We start from the raw sequence: 18,964 nt of genomic DNA, 5'->3' as shown, positions 1-18,964 counted from the left end.
AGAAGAAGAATAAATGAAACAAGATGGGATTGGGAGGGAGACAAACCATAAGTGACTCTTAATTTCACAAAACAAACTGAGGGTTTCCTGGGGGAGGGGTTTTGGGAGAAGGGGGTGGGATTATGGACATTGGGGAGGGTATGTGATTTGGTGAGTGCTGTGAAGTGTGTAAACCTGGTGATTCACAGACCTGTACCCCTGGGGATAAAAATATATGTTTATAAAAAATAAAAAATTAAAAAAAAATAATAAAGTAAGTGCTCATCAGCTGTCAGTTCCTTTATCTTCCTTCTCCTTGAGCAACTGTTCTCACAGAATATAACTTCAAAAATTGGCATATATTAGGCACCCAATAATATTGTTAAATGAATGAATAATTTTACAAACTATGGTGGCAAGTGGGAAAATTTCAGCATATTTCAGGGTCTGTTTCCAACCCAAATGCTTTCATATTCAACATATTAAAGGAGTTCTAACTGAAACAAAATTTTAAAACTATGGATTTGTGTCATTGTTCCTGAAAGCAGTTGAATATATAATACATTTTTTTCTTATTCTTTGTTTCGTTTCCATGGAAACTGGTTTGGAAGGTGAGATTTCTATGTGTTTATCCCAGTTACTTCTATTTCCTTGACTCAGAAATATGGAGACTACTCCAAAAAAACGGGGGAGGGGAGGAGAGGCTCCTGGGTTAACCTTCCAACTCTTTTTAAAGATTTTATTTATTTATTTGAGAGACAGAGAGAGTATGTGTGTGTAAGTAGGTTGGAGAGGGAGAAAAAGAGAGAATCTGAAGTAGACTCTGTGTAGAGCTCAGAGCCCAACATGGGGCTCAATCTCATAACTGGAGGTCATGACCTGAGTCAAAATCAAGAGTTGGATGCTTAATGGACTAAGCCCTTAAGCATCCAACACTTGATTTCGACTCAGGTCATAACCTTGGGGTTGTGACATAAAGCCTTGAGTCAGTCTCTGTGTTAAATGAGGTATCTGCTCAGTTTCTCTCTCTTTCTGTTTCTCCCTCTGCTCCTCTCCCCCTCCTCCTCCTTGTGCACTCACTCTCTCTCTCTCTCTCAAAATAAATAAATAAATCTTTTTTTAAAAAGAGTAAGAGACATGGAGAATATATAACTATATCTAATATCCACACTTTAGCAAGATTGGTAAATATCAGCAAATTATCTTCAGGTCTGTCCTATAGAATTTCTCATATTTCCATTTTCAATTTTCCTTAAATGGTGACTGCCTCTGAGGGCAGGGAAACTGTTTTAGTTGTCTCTGTCCTCATGGAATCTAACACAAGACCTTGTATACAGATGAGACTTCAGATGTTCAATGTGAAGAATATGTTCTATTGGGCACCATATATAATCACTGTCCTTGCACCTATAGTAAAAGAGATATGCAGCTTCTATTTTTCATATGATCTGCTACTATTAGCTTCTATCATTTATTTTCTTGATTAAATCAATTTATAATGATACACTTGAAATGTAGGAAGAAGCAACTCTCAAAGAAATCAGGAAGACTCATTATTAAGACCCTTGAGGTGTATCCCAGTTGGAAAGTTTTATTGCATTTTGGCAATGAAATCATTCTTGCTACTTGGGGCACTTACTCAGACCAGCCAAGCTTTGAGTAGGTGCTGGAGATACACAGATGAACACAACATAATGTCTGACACCAAGAGTTCTCTGATCTAAGTATGGGAGGAATTATAAAGCAGAGAAAAGTACAACTATGGAAATGACGGCTCACAGAAGGGATATGTGATTCGAAACTTAGTCAGGTATATACTTTAGTCAGGTGAAAATGGGGTGGAGGGAATGGACAGGTGGAAGGAATGTTTCAGATGGAAAACCAGGGCTGATGTCCTCCAAAGGATCAGAGCACTAAAGTGTAGGCAAGTTGAGGGTAGACAACAATGTGGTAAGTTCAGTTTAGGATATGTTGTATTTTGAGAAACATTAGTAAGTTGGAAGCATGGATTTGAAACTCAGTGGAGAGAACCATAATGAACATGCTTGTTTGTAGTAAATACCAGGTGGGTAATCCATGAACGCCTTGCGGTGAGAATAGCACTTGGAAGGAATGTGTAGGAGAGAAAAATAGATGGGCACTGACAATAGGGTTAGAAAAGGGGCATCCTCAAAACAGTGAGGGTCTCCAGGGAAGCATCACAATGTAGAAATTCAATAAATGTTTTCTAATTACATAGCTAATTTGAATTTTAAAAAGATGGATAACAAAAGCCTTCCTAATCTTCTTTGGAAGCAATAGAGAACATGAAATAGACATAGATAGAGAAGATAGATATGGATATATATTCATAAGTGAGATAAAGTCATTGAGGAGTTACTATACACTACACATTTCCTAAAATTCTATAAATATTACCTCATCATTTTATAATGTAGCTATGTCTTGTTATTTCAATTTCTTCCATGATAGTATGCATAATCATAGACATAATTTGGTATGGTTTTTAATAGCATAAGCCTAAGAAATACCTGGTTTCTATTCTTGACCATACCACTAGCTGCTAGCCATGGACAACTTAAATTCTTTGAGCTTCTCACCTCATAATTCATACACATAGTAAAATCACATATTTTTGCTGTATTATTTTTATCATTGGGTAATTTGCTTTAAAGTCACGAAGCTTATCATAAATTGGACTAAGATTTGAATCTAAACATAAGAAGGTCCAAACATATATCTTTAATCATTAAATACCCCATTACTCATCTTCTATATCTCAAAAAATATTTTATATACATATGGGAAAACTTTTATAGGAAAGGTTACGAAAAAAGTATTAATATTTGCATATTGAGTTCATATAAGTTAATAAGAATTGATCTTAATAAATATATGGTCAAAGGACATGAACAGTCACTTCACTAATAAGAAGTAGTGCCTAGTAATTTAACGTATGAGAAAAAAGACTTCAGTCCTTCTGGGAATCCAATAAATAAAAAGTTAAGGTATGAACTATCAGTTTTTCATGTATCTAAAGGATCCCCAGCGAACCCATAAGCTTTAGGAAAAACATAATTGATATATTTAAAAACTTTTTTTAGCCTTTAAGAAAGCTTCCAATATATGAACAACAACAAAAAAATGGACACAGAAAACATATGACTAGGTTGCTTAATATGGCAATTAATTAATTTATAATTTCTTAATATATCAAAAGACTAAAAATGAAAGAATGAATGAACTAAAATGTAAAAGCAAAAATTGTTGTTTTACAAATTTTACTGTTTTCCAGCTCTTTTTGAAAGACAAATTATTTCATATTAAACACATGGGACAAAAAGCCTATAGTCACAGACAAAGTGACTTCTGGCTGAAACCCACTTGGTAGTTTCCTTATTTGTTTAAAAGGCAAGTAGGGAAACTCAGTGATAGTAATTTGTTAAACCCTACCATGCATTTAACTGATAAGCTGAAAAGAAATTGGAAAAGAGTTTGGGGAGCCCATTCTTTCTACATAAAACTTATATCCCTTCCAATGGGATATATACAAAGAATTAATCATTCTTCCAGTTCTCCTTGAACAACCATCAAAGCCAAGGATGTATTAGGATTAGGCCTAACAATAGGAAGGGCAATGTTACTCAATTTAAATTTAAAAAGTTTTCACTCTCTTGACACCAATTCTGAAATACATATCTGGATAAAATATTTGTGTTTGTAACGTGGCCTGAGTCCTGTAGAAAGACTTTTTTAAGTTCAAAATAAGCTCAAAACAAACCTTATTTTAACCAGGATAGAAAATGATTAGAATTAATTCTTTTTGGTAAAGACCAGTAATTTAAATATGTGTCAAGTCAGCTTTTCTGCAGAGGGAAATTAGACAGCATGAATAAGGGCTTCAAGTTCAAGTTGCAAGGGACCCATTTAATGTACTACAAAATATATATATTAATGTCTTCATCTGAATATATCTGCTTTTCTCTTATGAAATCATTTAAATCCTGATGGGATTTAGTAGAATGTGAATAAATTACAATCAGAATCAATACGTAACTCATTAATGACATTCCCACTAACTAGCAACTGCTGTATATTGGGGAAGTCATATGGGAAAAAGGTAAAAATGAAACCAGATTTGAGTGTCCAAATTTGGTTTTATGATCTTGGGGAAGTTACTTAACATCTTATATGATAAGCTTTCTCATCTGAGAACTATTAATAATAATACTATTTGAATAATTTCCTAAAAATTAAATGATATATGAAATTTTTTTAATGTATGAAAATGTACATTCTTTTTAGGAAAAATAATTTCCTAAAAATTAAATGATATATGAAAAGTGATTTGTGCACATGTCTTGTTTTACCAGATTTAATCCTCTGCCTCAAACCAATGCATAAATTGAAATACTTCTTCCCAGAGACTCATTTCTATTAAGTAACAATATATGAAGAAAGAGCAATTAGATTTGGCTATAGCTTAGTGGTATATGATTTATAAAAACAGCAAGCCTAACAAGAACTTTCTCCCAACAGAAAGTATAGTTTGGCATTTTGTGACAACAAAACATATATAAGTATTGACATAAATGGATATCTCCACCTCTCTATGTGTAGTCAATTTTTCCCTAAGTATATTTAACCTTTACATTTTTACCTAGAAAAGCCCATCTTGTAACATTACATTTATTTTTCTACTTTTTCAAAATTCATTTAATAATCTGATTCTATATCCATAATATTCAGTCCAACACCTGCCTCTCTGTATCTACAAATGTCATCTATCCAATGATACAGCAATTCCATGCCTAGCTATTTACGCAAAATAAGTAAATACAAGATATCCACAAATAGATTTGTATGCAAATATTCATAGCAGCTTTATTTTTAATAGCCCCAACCTATAAACAATCCAAATATCTATTAACAGGTGAACATTTGAGGGTATATTCAACAATAAAATACTACTCATTGGTACATACACATGAATATACAACATGGATAAATCTCAAAAAGTATACTGAGCAAAAGAAGTCACATAAGTAAAAGAGTGGATACTGTAGGATTTCAGGTAAATGAAATGTGGGAAGAAGCCAAACAACTTTATAATTATGGAACTCAAAACAGTGATTGCCCATTGAGGGCCTGAGACAGTGGACAAATATAAAGGAACATTCTGGAGTTCTGGAACTGGAACTATTCTTTATGTAGATTGTACACACACACACACACACACACACACACATGCAAACAGTCAAATTTATAGAATCATAGAATTTTTAGTAATGCACTTAAAAGGGAGCAATTATCATTTAAATACTATATCTCATTAAAGTTAATTTAAAAATATTCATCAGTAGGTGAATGGATAAATTATCATATATTCATAAAACACAAGACTATAGAGCAATAAAGAGGAATAGACTGTTACTATATGTAACCATAAGAGAGATGATTTTCCACCAATTTGCTGAACAAAATAAGCCAAGAGAATATCATTTGTGCTTGCATAGAAAGCTTAAGTACAGGAAAAACTGATTTGTGTGATAGTGGTTTCTCTGTCAGGTGAATATATTTCTCCAAATGTACACAAATCAATGCTTTATATCTCAATAAAAATTATATTAAGCCAAGAAAAGTTAAAATTTCAGGCTCTGAGAGAAAAATGAAAGGAATGACAGAACTTATACATACTATGCTACCTTTGGTATACAAAGACACAAATTTGAAGTTTTACATATGTGGAGAAAAACAAAACAAACAAAAACCAAAATAAAGTGATTTGGAAGTATAAATTATTTCTACTAGGAAATGTGAGAAAATCAGAAAAGGTGCTAAGTCTGGGGATTAACCTGAGAGGCCCAGAGAATGGGAAGGGAGAGAGCCCAGTCACTGCACTTTTAAAATAATGTATGTTATGTATATTGTGCTTTCAAAAATATAAATAAATATAGTAGTTAAAAAATTGTGTTGAATGTTATAAAAAGACTCCATGAAGGCAAATCACTAATATTAAATTGCAGTTTGGACAAACATAAAGGATTGAATAAAAATTGTAAAAACGAAGACACATTCTTATTTTCATTGCTCCATACGTCATTTAAAATTTGATCCACTTTATAATAAGTAAAAGTGTGAGTCATTATGGCTGTGTTTAATGCAATAACCACAGGTAAATGCTGTTAGCCTTATAATACAAAAGGATAATATTTATTAAGAATTCAAATGTCACAAATTCAAGTGTCACAAATTTTTCCTTAGCTTCATAGGCAATAATTATTTATTCCTTATAATACAAGTGAGTTCCTAGAATTATCCTAATGTTATTATAAGGAAACTAAAGTGAAGAGAAGTTAAAGTAGTTGCAAAGGACCCCCAAAAGAAACCACATTTAAGCCAAACTGTGTGGTACTTATCCAATATTGAAAGATTGAGGAATGAATAAATGTTGGTATGACTTAAGATAAAATATTATGTTATTGAACAGGGTCAATATTTGTAAATGTCATTAGGGCTCCAATTCGCATTTGTCTTCCCACTTCTTATCTCAGGCACGGGGGCAAAGGACAGACCCATGTAAGCCCTGGGTGAAGAGGGACCTTAACTCACATAGCAAGGTATTCATTTTATTCTTTCTGTGTAGGTGCTTTGGTCTTTCTGTTCCTGCACTTTTGCTTCTTAGAAGCACCTCAGGTCCCTTAATAAACTACTTGCATCAAAGTCTTGTTACTTTTGGTGTATCCTGAACTAAGTGCCATTTATGGAAAGGTTAAGGTTTGTGTACACCATTTAGTGATGTTATCTGTAGCCAATGCTAATTCCTAGTTCTAATTTCATCAGATAAGAAATCCTACTTTTTCTCATCTTACAGAGATTGCCAAATGGAGATCTATGGACCAGTTACATTGGAATCATTTTGGATGCTTTCTAACAATGCAGATTTTTCAGGAGGAAAGGGTTTCATTCACTCACCTTAAGTATGCTAGCTTGTGAGCTTTCCAGAGATGTTCTTTATGAGGTTAGGAGGCTTTCTTCCACCCTAGTTTGTCCTGGGTTTCTATCATAATAAGGTGCTGAATTTTGTCAAAAGCATTTTTTGGCACCAATTGAGATGATCATGTGGTTTTTGTTCTTTAATCCATGATACAATATATTGTTGGGTCCCCAATGTTGGGTCCCCCAATAATGATTAAAGGAGCGAGACTGATACAAAGCAAAGGTCAAGCAAAGCTTTATTTCGCACCAAGCATCAAGAATCAAACCAACTGGCCAGGGCCATGCCTCTTACAGAGTGTGCGGGACCCCTCCCTGCCTCACAGATTAACTTTTATAGAGCAAAGGCCATGTGGTTGAGCCTGGCCAAACACAGGTGGCCAGTGAGATTGCGATACACAGAGAAAGCTGCACAGTCATGCTAGGTCACACACCGGTGGCCAATTGAACTATAATTCACCCCATTGTAGCTATTCAGGAACTAGCCTATCACCTTAGTCAGAATGGGCACCGAAAAGGCACCCCAAGGGCGGGGCCCATACTCGTTGGTAGCTAGGAGACAGTATGCGCCCCCACTGATTGAATATCTCCACTTGACCTGACCCACCCTTGTATTTGGGCTTTGTCACCTGGGACTGGTTTCCCGGACTTGCTTTTAAGTAAGTTCTGGGGGGGGGGGGGGTCAATTTAAGTTTTATTGCATAAACAACAAAATGGCAGTTCAACCGGGATGGGGCTGCTCTGGCTGAACAGGCCCTTACAATATTACTTAAATTAATTCTTTGATTTTAAACCACCTTGCATTTCTGGGATAAATCCCACTTAGTCAGAATGTATCATACTTTATATGTTGTTGAACTTGGCTTTCTAATATGTTGTTGAAAATTTTCCATCTATTTGGTTTATCTGCTTTTTATTTGATTTGTTATTTGGTTAGTGCCTTAGCTGGATTGACTGTTCAGTGGTTTCCCTTTCTACATAGCTTCTGATACCACTCTCCAGAAGTCCCAGCCCTGCACATGGCTGTGGTCACCCTGGTATGAAACTGTTTTTGCTTTTTCTTTGACTCTCTCTTTTCCCTAATCTCTCTGTTAAATTGGCTGCCTCTGATGCAATCACACCGGTTGTTATCTTCCACTAACCACTGGCTAGTTGCCCTAATTGTTTTCAGCAATGCCCTGGTACATAAATCTCTCCACGGTCTGATCCAGTTTAATTCAAATTTATTTACAGTGGTAGATTTTAGGCCAGTTTTTGAAGCTCCTTCCTACTCCAGGATGACTTTTCTTGCTTTTCTCCTTCCCTGGATTTCTCTGGTAACTATTAACTGACTATAGTTTGGCTTGTTGCTTTTGCAGAGCTACCAGCATCCTCTTAATTGCTTTTCTTTCTACTGTTTTCAACACCATGCTTAGGTGTCAGCTTCCCCATCTACTTTTCCAAATTAAGTTGGTTCCCTTGAGGAGAGCTTCAGAGCTCTCTGTTCCCACCCTGGGCAAAGTCTCTGAGTCATGGCCCTAGGGCATGAGGTCAATAGCCCACTTCTGAGTGATACCAGTCTTTATGAGCAGAGCCCTGGGCAGGCTATCGGCCTCTGTTTGTCTTGGTTTGTCTGTACTGGTGTGGAATTCTACCCCAAGAGCAGATGTGGAGGTAGATGGGGCCCCTCTTCTCACCCTACTCTTCCTGGAAGAGAGTTTCTGTTTTCTGTGGAGGCTTTGTGAAGGAAGGATCTCTCAGCCAATCTTAGCAGAGGGAGCCCTGTATCCTGAGTGGACTGGCCAGTAGAGCTTCTGTCATGCTGAGCTTCTGTCATGCTGAGGTGGGTAGCTCAGGGCTCATATGCCATGTTCTCTCACTGCTCTTACTAAAATTTAATAGATTTGAACAAATGTTTCTCCATTTGCTGAATGCTCTTAAGACTATGTACAGAGATTTTAGTTTTGTTTTTTTGTTTTTCCTATCGTTTTCACTAATTATGGTTGTTTCACCAGAAAGATGGTTTGTGGGAGTCCTCATGTCATCTTTTGGAAAATGAAAGACTCATTTTCTTTTCATTTTATGTGAAGTTTTGTTTGTTTCTGGCTTTCCTCTTGGGTTATTTTTTGCATATTGTCCCCCAAGAGCTCTGTTTTGCCTATAAAGTAGAGCATGGGAAATTTTATCAGAACCCACTATATTTTTACCAAAGACAAAGATAAATATGTATTTGTGTTAAAAGTTTTCAGTAGAACACTGGTTCTCACAGATCAACCATTTGTTGAGAAACAAAGACGGAAGATGCAGTCATTTGTAATTTTGCCAAACTTCAAATTTGAATCATAAAGACCTGGAGGCTAGTGCTCAGGAATGGACAAGTTCCTGAGAAAGCAGTCACCCAACATTTTCATCCAAGGGAGTTTTATTGTACTCTAGTTATCCACTTTTCTAAGGTGACAAATGAAATAAACAAAAGCTTTGTTTCTTTGTAAAATGTGGCCCTCATTTGAGAAATAAAACTTGGTTATTTAAAGTATTGCAATGTATAGGCAACACATCACTATCATAAATATTAAGAGAAAGTCTGTATCTTATAAAACATTTTCAAATTCTAGAATTTGGCCTATTAAAGATATGGGACAAGTTAATTTTTACATAGATGGCTGTTTATTTACCCAGTGCTTTTTCTAGAAATAGGATCCACTGTGAATCTCTTTGAATCTCATATGCCAAATAGAGGTCTGACCTATTGCAAATTTTTATTAAGCATATGAGAGAGTGACTTTATATCAAGATGCATGGGGCGCCTGTGTGTGGCTCAGTGGGTTAAGCCGCTGCCTTTGGCCCAGGTCATGGTCTCATGGTCTCAGGGACCTGGGATCCAGCCCAGCATTTGGCTCTCTGCTCAGCAAGGAGCCTGCTTCCCCCTCTCTCTCTCTCTGCCTGACTCTCTGCCTACTTGTGATCTCTGTCTCTCATATAAATACAATCTTAAAAAAAAAAAAAAAGGATGTAATACCTATTATGTAAGGCAAACATAGCATATAATTTCAAAACAGATTTTTTTTTCAAAGTTCAAACCCATGAATTTCACAGATGACTAAAGGAGTTCATAGTTGGTTCTTCCTGGAAAACCTATCTTCTAAGAGCAAAAATATGTAACTTAGTTTCCTTTCCCATTCTAAAAACTATTTCACAGAAACACATACCTTATTGTGGCCCAAAGAAAGTGGATGGTAATTGTTTGTTTAATCGGTAATCTTTCTTATTTTTTTTTAAACATTTATTTATTTATCCAGAGACAGAACCTTGTAAGGGCTGGGGGCAGAAGCAGAAGGAAAGAGAAAGAAGCAGATTCCCCACTAAGCCCCAGGTGGGGTTCAATCTCACCATTCATGAGCCCACAACCTGAACAGAAACTGAGTCCCACACTTAACCAACAGAGCCACCCACACACCCCATCTTTCTCACTTTCTTATGTCTGGAAAAACAAGTGCTTTTGATTAGAACTTTACTCAACTTTAGTTTTTCACAAATAAGATGCTATTCTGAGTTTGAGCTTCATCTGCAAAGTCTTTTTTTTTTTAAAGGAGCTATATATGTTTTACATTCTGGATAATTTAATAAAATTTATATTTTAAATATATGAATTTAGGAGTGAAAGTAGATAGAATATGAATATAGATAAATATAGATAGATATAGAGATAGATAATCTGATATCTTGAGTTTCTAGTTCTATAAATAACCCTCAAATGGAGTTAAAACATCTGACAAAATTACCCATATTTTTTATTAAATGACTTTTGGTCATTAAGTCATCCTCATTTATTTATGGCGCAATTGGGACTTTATCCAGCAGTTAACATTTAGATTTGAACAAATGTTTCTCCATTTGCTGAATGCTCTTAAGACTATGTACCATCTCTAAGCTCCGATTTTCTAGTATACATAAAGGGTATCATAAAAACCAACTTGTGTTAAAGTAAGAATTAAGTTAGGCAAGTGCGCAGGTGCGGCTGGGACTGGACAGCTGCTCAAAGAATCCACTGTTTTCCCTGAACCGCTGCCATGGTCACCTACGAACTGGTAGGAGAGGACAGGGTGAGAGCACTTGGGACTGGGAGCACTGCTTCAGCGGCTGGTACAACATGACCTGAGCCCCTCTGGCAGGAGGAGGCAAAGCACAATGGCCAGGCACTGTGAGATGCTTGCTAGGAGTTGGACCCCTGCTTTACCCACACACAGAAGAGAGCAATTCAGACTGTTTTGGATGCCATTGACCAAATGTCGCTGCTGGTACTGAGGACTTAATGCCCCAGTGAGTGGCACTATGGGACTCTAACCAGCCTCAAAAACTGCTGCCAAGCATGGCAAAGCCCAGGTAAAGATCTGGACATGCCCTTATGATGTCCCACCACCTGAGATGGAGCCTGACATTCCACAGCAACATCAGTAAGGCTCACAAGTGTGCAGAGCTCACTGAATATCAGCTATCCTCCTGTGATTGATTGATGTACACCATTGCCAGAATTCTGCCCTTTTGAAATGAAGAAATACCCCCAGATCAAGGAGGGAAAATAGGTACATATTGCAGCCTATGGCAACAGCCTTCTGTACATTGTCAGGTGTCTGGAGGATCTTTCCAAAGAGGCTATCTCGGAGCTGCAGCTGCCAATTGGTATTCCCATGGTATAAGAATTGGACAGGAATTTGAAGCCCATCATGCCCATGCAGTTCCTAGGGAATGAAGAAGCAGTGGGTAAAGCCATAGAAGCTTCAACTGCCCAGCACAAAGCTAAAGAGTGAAAGAGAACAGGCAGACTACTTGCCCAAGGACATCCTCCGTACCCATCCCATTCCTCTGCATGTCCTCCTTGAACAAATCGCGCTGACCACATCTGTAGGCATCTTAAGTTTTACCTGAAGACTGGGACCAGTGGCTCCTAATTTTATTAAGCCATTTTGTCTCTTGCATCTGCTCCCTTCATATAATCAAGTCAAAATGGCACTTCTGAAGCCTGGGCTTCAGTCCAAGCTGAGGAAAGACCTGATCCAAGAGTAGAGCATTAGTAACTCTGGAATTTTTGCTATTGCTTTCTTACTAAGGACCTGCTTGAGTTGGGGATAGGGAGAAGCCAGCTTAGGTGTGACCAATGAGAAACAAGAAAGCCTATTTTTGTTCCCAGGAACCCGTTTTCTACTACTCTGTAGCTTCTGTAGTCAAGAGACTGGGAAGCAAGGAGGAGTGGTGGGGGAGACATTTATTCATTCATTCATTCATTCATTCATTCATTTATTTTTGTAGACCATGCCCTGCCTTTTCTTTTTGTTCACAGAATTCTCTCACCAGTAAGAATACAGCCCAGGGAAGGGACCCGAAGGATAAGAAAATCTCACTTTGTTTACAACTGGAGAATCAGGGTTCCTGCATTTGTTCTTCCTCTGTGCAGGGCATCGTGCTAGGAGCAACTTCTCTGCTACGTCTCTTCTTTCTCCCTGCGGCTGGGCTGGGTAAAAGTTCTGGTTCCAGTGCTTCAGGCTGGAAGACTGAGCTTGGCAGCTCTACCCGTTCAAGTACAGCAACCTAAAAAGCCACCAGTGGTCTTGGGGAGGCCAGAGACAGTGTTCAGCCCCCCAAAAGGGCTGAGGATTCCATGGAACCAAGATAGTAGGACAGGAGCTAGCCTGAAGATGAATGTAACTTGCATGGTGACTAAAATGATCATTTCAGCTCTGACCCTAGAAGAACTGGCTCCAGGAGAGTGGGATCAATCTGAATGTTTTAGGTATTACATTTACTGTATACACACACACACACACACACACACACACACACACAACTAAAACCTTTCTGAGATTTCTAGTGGCTGTTGAAATAGTCCCACATGTGATCATCCCAAAATAAGTTATTCCTCATACCAACGTGCGACGAGCAACTTGACTTCTGAGGCCTACGAATTCATCCTAATATGTTTTAGAATCCCTCTCCCCTGTCTTAATGTTTTATGGGAGTGAAATGCCTCTTAATCATGTCTAAGTGTGTCTTTCACTGTATCTGTTTCTGATCATGTTCCAGTTGCTTGGCCCTGCCACTTGGGCTCAGTACTCATTTTGAGTGTAACTGTACTAAATCTTTTTTTCCAGATCAATATAATAAAGGAGTGATGTGCAATAAAAAATATAAATGTTTCACACACACACACACACACACACTCACACACACCACACAGAAGAATTGTTGGATAATATATGGGCTGCTTGTATCAGAGTACCTACTATATAATACACTATCAATAAATATTACCTGATATTATTATCATAATTGTAGCTATCCTTTGAAGGATCTGTTGAAATGTCACTTTCCAATTATTTTCATCAATTCCTGTAACGCCAACATAGCTGTAATTTGGGTTATCATCTCACTTTAAAATATCTCTTTCCATTTGTTTTTAAATTCATTTGTTAAGAAAAAAATAATTCAGGGATGCTGGGGTGACTCAGTCAATTAAGCATCTGCCTTTGGCTCAGGTCATGATGCTGGAGTCCTGGGACTGAATCCCACATCGGGCTTCTTATTCCATGGGGAATCTGCTTCTCCTTCTCCCTGCCATTCTCCACTGTTTGTGCTCTTTCTCTCTCTTTCTCAATCTCTGACAAATAAATAAATAAAATCCTTAAAAAAAAAAAAAAGACAGAGAATTCAAACATTGACTTCCTGGGACAGAGTAACATCCCTACTCTTGGAACCCAGTTTATTCTGAGAAGTACAGAGAGTAGGAGAGAAATAAGAAGTAATGTTTATCATCTTTATTTTTAATTTCCTGCATGTTCCAAATTTTCAACAGTTTAAAATAAAATAAATATTTTCCCATTATGAGTTTGTTTTTTTTTTAAGATTTTATTTATTTATTTGACAGACAGAGATCACAAGTAGGCAGAGAGGCAGGCAGAGAGAGAGGAGGAAGCAGGCTCCCCGCCAAGCAGAGAGCCCAATGCGGGGCTCAATCCCAGGACCTTGGGATCATGACCTGAGCCAAAGGCAGAGGCTTTAACCCACTGAGCCACCCAGGCACCCCCCATCGTGAGTTTTTAAACCTGATATGAATATTCAATGGTGCTTTTATCTATATATAAAAATCCCTTATTAAAATTTTTAGTGATCAATTTTTATAATATAGAAGAGATATATATAGTAGCTTAGCATATGTAATTTATAAATCATATAATTCATACATTAAAATTATACCATGTAATAGTTTTTAGTATATTGGCAGAGTTGTGCAACCATCACCATAGTCTATTTCAGATCATCCAAAAAACAGACTATTCTCATTAGCACTTACTCCCCATTTCCTCCTAACCACTCCCAGCCCTAAGCAATCACCACATTACTTTCTGTGTCTATATATTTGCCTGGGCGAAACATACAAATAGATATTTCTTTCAATTGTTGTACCTGAAATGCCTGTCCATTTATTGAGGGCTTTCATTTTTTTTTAATTAAAAAAAAGAAAAATTTATTTCTTTACGGTTAAAAACATGCAGTAAGTATTTGGACAAAACAGTCAAGTTTTCTTGAAAGAGGAAAATGAAAATGTAATATATTACGCATAGGCTACATATTTAGCTCAAACTAGATCTAGTTGTTTCATAAGAACTAATTTTCAAAATACATCTATGAATTTACACACTGGTGTTTAGCGGCTCGTCAAAAATCTATCTGTAAATTAAAAAGTTAAGCAACACTTTCATTTTTTAACGATGTTTTATAGTTCTCAGAGTAAAGTTTTATACATTTTTTGTTAAGTTTATTCCCAGGTATTTTACTCATTTTGATGCTAATGTGAATTAAGTTGTTTTCTTATTTTTTCAATGGCTCATTGATTGAATATATAAATACTGTTGTTATTTTATATTGATCTGTACCCTACAAAAACTTGCTAACATGTTATTTAGTTTTAATCATTTCTAATGCAATTATTATATTTTTAAATGAACAGGGTCATGTCATCTCCAAATAGAGATAGTTTTAATTCTTTCTTTCCAATCTCGATGACTTCTATTTCATTTTTTTCCCTAATTTCCTTGAGTAGACTCTCCAGTACAATGTTGAATACCAGTGGCAGGAGTGGCTATCTTTGTATTGCTCTTGATCTTAGGGGGAAACTATGTAGTCTTTCATCATTACCCAATATCAAACTTATGATATTAGCTGTGAGTTTTTCCATGGATTTTCTTCACCATGCTCAGGAAGAGTTCTCTCATGCTTGGTCTGTGGTATGTTTTCATGAGGTGTTTCATAAGGTGTTGGATTTTGTCAAATGCTTTTTTCTGAACCTGTAGGAGCTTTATTCGTATATATATTTATTATATAATAAATATATTTAATATAGTACATTGATTAACTCCTTGTGCATTATTATTATATATGTAATATATTTATTATATAATAATAATAATAAAATATAATATAAATTATAAATATAACATATATTTATAATTGTCACAATTTTTAATAGATGAACCACTTCTATCATAATCAAGTTTTCCTCTTTACCTTTAGTCACATTTCAGTTAGTTTGTTTTTTTTTTTAAAAGATTTTATTTATTTGACAGAGAGAGAGAAATCACAAGTAGGCAGAGAGGCAGGCAGAGAGAGGGGAGAAAGCAGGTTCCCCGCGGAGCAGAGAGCCCGACGCGGGGCTCGATCCCAGGACCCCGGGATCATGACCTGAGCCGAAGGCAGAGGCTTTAATCCACTGAGCCACCCAGGTGCCCCAGTTAGTTTGGTTTAAAATATATTTTGTCTGATATCTGTGTGGCCACTCCAGCTTTTCTATGGTTATATGGATCATATATGTTTTTCTGTCTTTATTATATTTCAACTTAAATATGCATGTTTGACTCTAAAGTGCATCTCATGTAAAGAGCATACAGACTATGGATTGCTTCATGTCAGTTTTGATATAGTTAGATATGTTCGTTATTCTATTTTTTGTGTTATGAGACTACAGCAAAGCAGATTTAAGCAGAGCCTGTGAGAAAACTAACCTGGTGTAGTTTCTATCTCTGACTCACCAAGGAGCAAACTCATGTTGCTTCAGTTATAAAATCCTACTAAAAATTTCTGGTTTACCACATATTTCCTGATCATCTTCCCATAACTTACCTCCTCTTCTCCTAACAGAAGTCCAAAATTCCTTGTCCTTCATCTGGCTGGCTTAAGATGGTTTTTAAGTGCCCCCTACATTGAATACCTCAAGAAGCTTCATTTTTCTTTGACGATCCCTGCTTGTGAAAACTAGAGCAGGCCTTATCCCATTAGGCCAAAGAGCCCTGATGCTTGCTCACAGGTACACTAGAGCAAATGCTTTTTGCTGTCAATCAGCATCCAGGCACCCTAAGTTATGTCCAGGCACCCTAAGTTATGTCCACAGGTCTAGGACTTGTGGACAGAATAGGGGATAGACCAAATTTCAGCACAGACTTCCATGGGACTAACAGCAATGCCAGCTTCCACCCCACACCATAACACACCACCATCTTCCCAACAGCCAGACCTCATCAAATAACAGCCTTGCCAATCAGCACAAGGCTGAGAAGGCCATTAAAAGAGACACCAGGAAGACATGACTCCCACAGAGGTGCTAAGTATCACACAGGCACAGGCGTTTGACTCAGCTGGTTTTCCCTCTCTGCAACAGGACCAATGAGGGGTACCCTTAGCTCTAGGAAGATGGCCTGTTGGGATCTAGCAACACCTGTTCACACAGGCTGAGAGGTCTTGGAAAACTGAGGGCAGGACGTACCTAGAAGCAAATTGTGCATGCTATGCTATGGCCACTCTAACCCAACACCAGTCACCCTGGATGTGTACCTGGGTCTGCCACGAGTACTTGTGGGGCACGGGTGAGGACCACAGGGCCTATCCTGCTCCAACACAAGGAGCTAATCCCCCTGTCACCAGGTGATCTTGGAAGCCTGAGTCTGAGCAGGGTTAGGTAGGACAGAGAAGACCAGGAAATCACAGTCACCAGACAGGCTTCTTGTCTTATAAGGAAAGAAGGCCATCTGGGTCTGACAGTACCAAATATTCACATCTCATCATCAAAGCAGCAGCATAAGAAACAGTGCTCCAGGAAGACAATAGGGTAGGCCAATGTAGGCCCTATGCAAATGCCAAGAGAGATTGGCTAGCTAACTGCATTTATGATAGCTACTATGACTCAGGTTCCCGGTCCAGGAATTACAGATTGAGGGATCCCAGTGGGGAATTCTGGGGGACTTCTAGCAATACATAATTTCATCCCATTCCCAAATGTAGCTATCTGTTTTCCTGAATCCAAACAGAAACTCCTTAGCCTGGCCATCTTGGGCATAGCAAAAGTTCACTGATGGGGAGCACTTTGCAGAAATGATTCTCAGGAGGCCTTGAGACTCATCCATGTAGGGCCTCAAAAGTCTGCCCCAAACGACCATTACTTCTCCCCATCACAGGTACAGCACAAGGAGCCAAAAGCTCCAGCAAAGTGGGCTGCCAGGCTGGACCACCCCCATACAGACAGGCCTTGAAGTTCCCGGGGGTGGGGGGCTGATGACAAGGGGTAGCAGGAGCAAAGTGTGCAGGCCTGGGTGCTCCAAAACCACAGTGGGATCCCTGGGCTTGGCTCCCACCTCAGGGCATGTACTGATTGACTGAGAGGTTGAGGTGGGAACCTGTGGGGAACACATGGGTCCAAAAGGGCATTCTCTACTCCCAAACATAGTGGCTTGCTCTTCTGACACCAGATTTCCTGGGAACTTGGAATCCATTCTGGGCCTAACTGGAGCTATCTCAGGTGTGAGATCCTGGGAATCATGATTGCCTGATAGGCCTCTAGACCAGCCAGGACAGGAAGATCATATGGGGTATAACCATTTCCAAAATTATTTTTTTTATTAAATTTATTTATTTTCAGCATAACAGTATTCATTATTTTTTTCACCACACCCAGTGCTCCATGAAGGCATGCCCTCTATAAGAACCACCACCTGGTACCCCAACCTCCCACCCCCGCGCCACTTCAAACCCCTCAGATTGATTTTCAGAGTCCATAGTCTCTCACAGTCCCCTTCCAATTTCCCCCAACACCCTTCTCCTCTCTAACAGCCCTTGTCCTACATGCTATTTGTTATGATCCACAAATAAGTGAAACCATATGATAATTGACTCTCTCTGCTTGACTTATTTCACTCAGCATAATTTCTTCCAGTCCCGTCCATGTTGCTAAAAAAGTTGGGTATTCATCCTTTCTGATGGAGGCATAATACTCCATAGTGTATATGGACCACATTTTCCTTATCCATTCGTCCGTTGAAGGGCATCTTGGTTCTTTCCATAGTTTGGCGACCGTGGCCATTGCTGCTATAAACATTGGGGTACAGATGGCAATTCTTTACACGACATCTGTATCTTTGGGGTAAATACCCAGGAGTGCAATTTCAGGGTCATAGGGAAGTTCTATTTTTAATTTCTTGAGGAATCTCCACACTGTTCTCCAAAGAGGATGCACCAACTTGCATTCCCACCAACAGTGGAAGAGGGTTCCCCTTTCTCCACATCCTCTCCAACACATGTTGTTTCCTGTCTTGCTAATTTTGGCCATTCTAACTGGTGTAAGGTGATATCTCAATGTAGTTTTAAATTATGCCTGATGGCTAGTGATGATGAACATTTTTTCATGTGTCTGATAGCCATTTGTATGTCTTCATTGGAGAAGTTTCTGTTCATATATTCTGCCAATTTTTTTATATGATTGCCTGTTTTGTGTGTGTTGAGTTTGAGGAGTTCATTATAGATCCTGGATATCAACCTTTTGTCTGTACTGTCATTTGCAAATATCTTCTCCCATTCCATGGGTTGCCTCTTTATTTTTTTGACTGTTTCCTTTGCTGTGCAGAAGCTTTTGATTTTGATGAAGTCCCAAAAGTTTATTTTCGCTTTTGTTTCCTTTGCCTTTGGAGACATA

The 18,964-nt window shown here is 38.0% G+C and overlaps 1 pseudogene; it reads left to right on the top strand.

Annotated features, from left to right (window-relative positions):
- The window catches only part of LOC132014524 (phosphoglycerate mutase 1-like), a 92,762-nt pseudogene extending 81,000 nt beyond the window's left edge, over positions 1-11,762 (top strand).
- The last annotated feature ends 7,202 nt before the right edge of the window (positions 11,763-18,964 follow it).

This window comes from Mustela nigripes, chromosome 3 (assembly GCF_022355385.1).
Source record: "Mustela nigripes isolate SB6536 chromosome 3, MUSNIG.SB6536, whole genome shotgun sequence".
Taxonomy (NCBI): Eukaryota; Metazoa; Chordata; class Mammalia; order Carnivora; family Mustelidae; genus Mustela; species Mustela nigripes.
This window is presented reverse-complemented; position numbering and strand designations above follow the sequence as displayed.